Below are 7110 nucleotides of genomic sequence, written 5' to 3'. Positions count from 1 at the left end.
GCGTTTAAAGCGTGGAAGTACTGACCTTACTTTGAGTTTGATTCCATAAAAAGTGACAAAAACATTAGTGTCCGTTGTGCGTGGGAAGAAAACTTCTTTTTACAGCGAAAAAACCCTAAACTTCCGAGCAAGCACCGAGTAGCTACGACGTAATGGGAAACTCACAGAGAAACTCGCGGATTCTTCCACTGACCGCTGCACACCTGCACCAGGGTAACCCTCCGCCTACCCCACTCCTGCTTTACAGGTGAAAATAGAGCAACAGGACCGCTAGTCTTTGACTTTATTTATTTTCTGCTGTGTTTTACTTGCATCTATTTGAAAGACTGAGTGTAAACACACAAAAATATTTTATTTTATGTGCTGGAATGTGCAGAAAATAGTTTTAAATGTTAAACTAATTTCTTCCAGTCAGAGAATGTTGCAGATAATTAAATTTTTGCTTGATGCATAAAGTTAAAAGATTAAAACTAATAAAACAAGTTTTAAAAAGAGACTTTTCCATTTGATTACATTTTGTATGATGATTATGCAGAAAAAGTAGAATTGGGCTGAAAGATCTATCACTTTATCACCTATTCAGGTTGTAAATCATGTTTTTAAAAAGTAACTAAGTAACTAAGTAATTAATTAATTTGAAAATAAGTAATCAGTACAGTAAAGCGATTACTATTTTGGGTAAGTAATCAGTAATTAGTTACTGATTACTTTTTTCAAGTAACTTGACCAACAGTGATGGTGACACAAGTGGAAGCGAATGAATGGATGTATTATATATTATATTCTACATATTATAGTTTCCTTGGTCAGTCTGACTGTTTTTGATGTCTTGTGATGATGTTTTGCTGCACATGATTCACATATTTGTGTTTATTTGCCCGTACTCTGCTATATTTTTCTTTATTCGTTAGGTCTGTTGTGATTTCTGCTGCTCCCTCTGTGCAGACGACACTCAGCTATTCTAAGTCCCAACATGTGTCTAAATTATAGATATAATGGAAACACGTCTGTCAAAGTGTCCACATCCCCAATTTTAAGCCTCAGCATAATCCAAATTGATGTCTTGTAAAGAAATTCAAACCCCTACAGTTTTAATGAAGGACAAAAAGTAGCAATAGAGACCAAAAATGTTTTCGCGTCAGGTTGTAAACGTGTTTATTCCTGATGTAAATCTGGCATTTTAACATGGGAGTCCATGGGAATGACTCACTGCTGGAGCCTTAAGTGGACATTAGAGGAACTGCAGTTTTCTTGCTTACCAGGGGAACAAAAATCTTAATAAAAAAGATGGTTGTGCGTTTTCTTAACTGTTGATTAGTGACTGACGTGAGGCCGGACTCTAGTCATGAACTTGAAGAGCATCTGATGAGCTGATAATTCAAAAGAAAGCAGAATCAGGGTTACCCAGTTTATTATCCTTCTTCCATTCAGATTTTGCATACACACACGAGGGAGTTGGTAAAGTAACTCATACAGATTAATATCTTCAAATTAAGGGGAGGAGACAGCTCATCACATCCTTCACCCTCAGGGGCCTTGAGAGGTTTACCCTCTAATTTGAATGTTGTCTAAAGCTGCAGACTCTCAGTCTGATGCCTCTGTGGAGGGCGAAGCATCAGAACGGTCACTGCAGAAATAAAACAAAGTGGCAGCCGCCCTTTTTCCTGACTTTAATTTATTCATGCAACGCTTCGCTTGAATTGAACCTTTCAGAAACCCAGCGCACTTTAGGAAAAATGACATCTGTGTCTAATATTACATCCCGCTGCATGGCGTAGACGGCCCTCGCTGCTGACTAATCGACCTCCGGTGCAATGTTCCCGCGCCAGAGTTTATGAGCGTTCATTCTCATCTTTCACTTGCTTTTTTCAGTTAAGTCACACCACGAGCTGTTGAGAAAATTCACCATTGAGCTATATGTAATAAAAGTCTGTTTACTTTATTGGCTAAGGGATCTCTTCTTAAATCCAGAAAATGATGTAAACGGCCCCAGGAGGTCACGTCACCGGGGAAAAATGATGCAATCATCCCGTCTCTTGCAGGACAGGTAAGACTGAAAGCATGCTGGTGTTTTACAGCCAGCCGTTCAAATGCTGCATATATCACCAGTGCACCTCTGAAAAAGCATGTACGACTACACAAACAGGTTTTTGAAGTGCAGATTTTTAGTTTTAATTTTTTATGAAAGAAGAAATTTTGAGTGCGTCATTGAAGCCGATGCAGTTTGAGATACGAGAGACCAACAAGAGCTAACGGGGTATGAAGAGCCAGCACAAGCAGAAGCAGCTGCGTGGGTATGGTGAAAGTTTTATTTGTAGAATTATGAAAATGCTGTTCATATGATCAAAAACAGCTTTGTTGTTATGCTGTGAGGCCACCGGGTTAATGGTAAAGATATGAGAGGACGCAGAAAGGCTAACATCACCGTAGTGCACCTCGACACTGTGAAAGCTACGAGTCCTTTGGAAAACATTTTCCTGAGAGAAGCAGCAACATTTACTGGAAAAAACATCACGCTGAGATTTTTAGGTGGATTTCGTCTTAAAAAGCATCTCTATGGAAGTTATGATGTTGCAGTGCTCATCACTCTGGGGCAGGTTGTCTCAAAATCCACCTGTCCTGTTACAACCGTAAGGTAATCAGGTAAATCAGGTCATATATATAAATGCCCTTCTCGCCCCTGCAGTCTTTATCCTTCAAGCTCGGTCCTCTACCAGAGGCCTGGGAGCTTGAGGGTCCTGCGCAGTATCTCTGCTGTTCCTAGGACTGCGCTCTTCTGGACAGAGATCTCCGATGTTGTTCCCGGGATCTGCTGGATCCACTCGCCTAGCTTGGAAGTCACTGCATAGTGCTCCGATTACCACTGGGACACTGTTACCTTCACCCTCCACATCTTCTCCAGCTTCTCATGTTCCTTCTTCCTGATGTTGCTGTCATTCAGTATGGCTACATATATCACTACGGCCGGCTTCCTCTGCTTGACCATCTGTATCTGGAAGTCCCACAGGATCTTAGCTCGGTCATTCTCCACCACCCTCGGGGGCGTCTCCTATTTTGACCTCGGGGCTTCCAGGCCATGTTCGGCACAGATGTTTCTGGACACTATGCTGGACTTCTTATGGCGTTCCATGTTTGCTAACATCGTGCACTCTGCTGTTACATGCTGGATTGTCTCAGGGGCATCTTTACCATGCATACCATGCAGGGGCCTGTCCTCCCATGATGGTTCCTCCTCTTGCTCCTCCTCATTCTTGGGTTTCTGCTGCCTGAAGTATTCACCGAGCACATGGTCAGCAGGTGCCATCTTCCTGATGCACTCGTATGTTTGTTGTCTCAACCTGGACCATGGTTGTGACACTGGCTACTCCTCTGCCTCCTTCCTTCTGCCTAGCGTACACCCTCAGGGTGCTCTGCTCTACTAAATCCTTTCATTTTCTCCTTTTTTTAAAGCTATGGTAGTTTTTACACTGATACAACCTGCTGGTGTGTAATTGCAGCTTAAAAGCACAAAAAAATCAGAGGGGAGGTTTCCCCCGAGCAAAATCCTTCATGTTCCTGAGTCTTGATTGTTGTTTTCTGCTGTTTTGGATTTCTTTGTTGTTGAACGTTGTTGCTGGTTTTTGTAGTCTCTCCCTTTTCTGAGGATTGTTTTTAATGTCATGTTTCACCGAGTAATTAAAGTACCTTTTTATCCCTTTACCGCCCTGCCAGTCCTTCTGTGTTTCATCTGCACCTGGGTCCACTTTATTTGTTTCACTGCACACGTGACAAAAGCACTAGCATGCCGAGTAAAACGACTGTAACATAATGAAAATGACTACAAAGAGAAACAAAAATACCACAAACGGATGCAAAAGACATATTTGGTCAGGATGCAGAGATGACACGCTCTGCTGCTCGCGTTCAGGTGAGGACTGAAGGCTCGTGGCTGATTTAAGAGGATGCACTCTCCTCAGATGGAGGTGATGCCTCACTCTGACCTCAACATTAAGTCAAGGCCGGCCTGAGAGATGAGCTGTAAAATCAATAGTCACATCGGATTCAGAGAGATTTGTGACGCACGGTAAAATGTGACTGCCTTTCAAATGAGGTGTCAAAGGTCAAAGTGCATTTGCAGCAGCAGAGAGGAAAAGGATAAAGAGGATTTCCTGCTCTGAGCTGGATGAAAATAAGAAGAAGAAAAACAAAAATCACGTTTTATCCTTGCAGATGTCTCAGGAGAAGGTTTCAGTGAGAGCGGTGATTTTCCTTCAGCCACACTGACACCAGTGCAGTGTGTCGCTGACACCATAAGGCATGAAATGTGGTATTGATCTGCAGCTTCTTTGACACTGAATTATATGTAGGACAGCTGAAGAGCTGCAGCCAGTCAATCCACTCATGAACTGATCAAGTGAAGCAAAGCAATAACTCTGTGTGACCACGAATTACAGCATGAAAGTGAGCGCCGGGCTGGAGTTTTTCTTTCCAGCACCTGCTCTCATGTTGTATTCATCAGGTGATTCACTCGCTTCAGCCAGCTGTCAGCGAAGCGAGTGAATCTGGAGTTCACGGCTTTTCTTTGGAGCAAAACAGGAAATCCCAGCTTGTTTGTCTGTTTGATATCGAAACAAACATAAAATCGTTTCAATTAATGCACAATTACGGTGAGCTTAATTATTTCTACAGGTTATTCCTGTGAGATGATTTGGAAATTCTGAACACATTTTAATGACCACCACATAAATCACTGATTTCTGCTTTCCACAATAAGCAGTAAACGCTCCTTTCTGCTCTTTATCGATTTTGAATTTGGGGTTTTTAGAGACCTGGAATCTAAATGTGCGTCTCTTAAAGACACTTTGGGTCAGCTCATGTTTTAAATGTGTTAAATGATAAAACAGTAGAGAATAATATTAACTGGTGGTTCTAAGTTTACTGTGTGCAGGGTCGTCTGTCTCTGTGTTGACCTCTCGCCCTGTGGCAGCTGTAGAGTGTTGGGAAGGTTACTTTTAACATGTATTCCATTACAGATTACAGATTACATGCCCCAAAATGTATTCTGTAACGTATTCCGTTACGTTACTCAATGAGAGTAACGTATTCTGAATACTTTGGATTACTTAATATATTATCATGCTGTTTACAACTACATGAATGTACTATTGCTGTGATTTATTACTGTTACTGAAGGTCCGCGGCTCCGAACCGTAGTAAAGGGACCTCTGGCTAATACGGTGGGTTCTGTGTCGGGCTCGTAGCTGAAAACTAGCTTTACTTTGTTGTCTGGGTCAACTTTGCTAGCAGAGACAGAGAGAGGCGTTGAAAGGCTGCTCCAACGGAACTTATTGTTTCAGAGGAAAACACGAACACGGTGTACAGTCGAGTCTTAATAGCTTACTTACAGCTGGGCTCGTCAGGCTCTCTTCTTGGCTGCAGTGGTTATTATTATATTTACATGCTTCCAGCTCCCGTTTTTGCTCGATGACAGCTCGTACTTTTCCTTTTTCTCCCTCCCTCGCTCACAGACACATAACGTGTATGGCAGTCCATTCTCCCTGCAGCACGGACTACACTGCCCATGATGCTACATTCTTTAGAGCTATACCTGTAGCATTCTGCCTGTTAGCTTAGCACAACAACAACAGGCGCTCTCTCACCCAGGAAACACGCAGAGAGAGAGAGCGTCACCCTGTAACCATGGCAACAGTAACGCTGCCACCTGGAACAACAGAACGTAGCTGTCAAACAAAACCCAAACAGTCCTGACCCGCCACAATATGAAACAGGGAAGTACCGCCGTGTAATCCATTTATTTCAACAAAGTAACTGTATTCTAAATACCACCTTTTTAAACGGTAACTGTAACGGAACACAGTTACTCATATTTTGTATTTTAAATGCGTAACGGCGGTACACGTATTCTGGCTGTACACCAGTCATGACCAGTGTTGGTCAAGTTACTTAAAAATAGTAATTAGTTACTAATTACTGATTACCTCTGCAAGAAAGTAATCCAGTTACTTTACTGATAACATTTAAACCTATTTCCAGCATATAAAATAAAATAATGTTTTGTGTTTACACACTTTCAAATAGATTAAAGTCAAACACAGCAAAAACTAAATAAAACCAAAGATTGAGCAGCACCGAGTCCTGTCAGTCTTAAGTCTATTGTCACCTGTTTAGCAGGAGGAGGTTTTCCCGGTGCTGCAGCGGTCGTGTCAGTGGGGAGATCCGGGGGTTTCTCTGTGAATGTCAAATGTCACGGGAAAGTAATGGTAATCTAATTACTTTTTTTGCAATCTTAATCCCTTACTTTACTCGTTACTTGAAAAAAGTATTTGGATTACATTAACCCATCTGTGGTCATGACTGAAACATTACTGTCATCGGTATATGAGCTACCTGTATGAAAGGACTGTGACCTCTGACCTCTGTGCTGGGTCTGGGGGATTTCCTTCCTCTTGTCTTTGTTTCTTTTGCTGCTCGTTTTTGGTTTCCTGTCGTTATATAAGTTGGCGATGTTGCCACAGCAGAGCATCTCCTTCCAAAACTCATCACTGCTTGTAGTGTTTTCATCTACAGATTTGAGCACCTCGATGCTGCCACGTCATGAGCTCATCAGTGTCTTGGCCGGACGAGATAACAAGTACTCGGTTAAATTTAAGCAGTTTAATGTTTTCTCACTCTGGGACATCAAACCCTGTGTGTCATAACTGCACACAAAGCTCTGAGCTAAGACTTCAGTGTTTACAGCTACACAGTAAACAGAAATACAGAAACTTTAAATGACATTTGGCTATTTAACCAAAAGGCTTTCTGCAGGTTCTTATTTATCTTCTGCTAGAACGGAGAATTTCAGCTACTTTCATAAGCAGCAAAGAGGACACGGAGTCAAAGGAAGTATTATAAGAGCGCTAAAACATTCATTTGTAAGTGCTGCAGTTTATATTTTGTGTTTTAAGTGGCTGACAGCCACCACAGTTGTGTCACCCTTTAATGTTCCTATCACACAGCGTCACCTCCTCTGTTGCCTCCCTGTGTGATCCTTCCCACGTCGTCTCCTGCAGTGAATCAGAATTGAGAGCAACCACAGATTACACACAGTATGTTATAGTACGGGATTAC

Source organism: Neolamprologus multifasciatus, chromosome 4 (genome assembly GCF_963576455.1).
Source record: "Neolamprologus multifasciatus chromosome 4, fNeoMul1.2, whole genome shotgun sequence".
In the NCBI taxonomy this organism is placed as follows: domain Eukaryota; kingdom Metazoa; phylum Chordata; class Actinopteri; order Cichliformes; family Cichlidae; genus Neolamprologus; species Neolamprologus multifasciatus.
Note: the sequence above shows the minus strand (reverse complement) of the source record.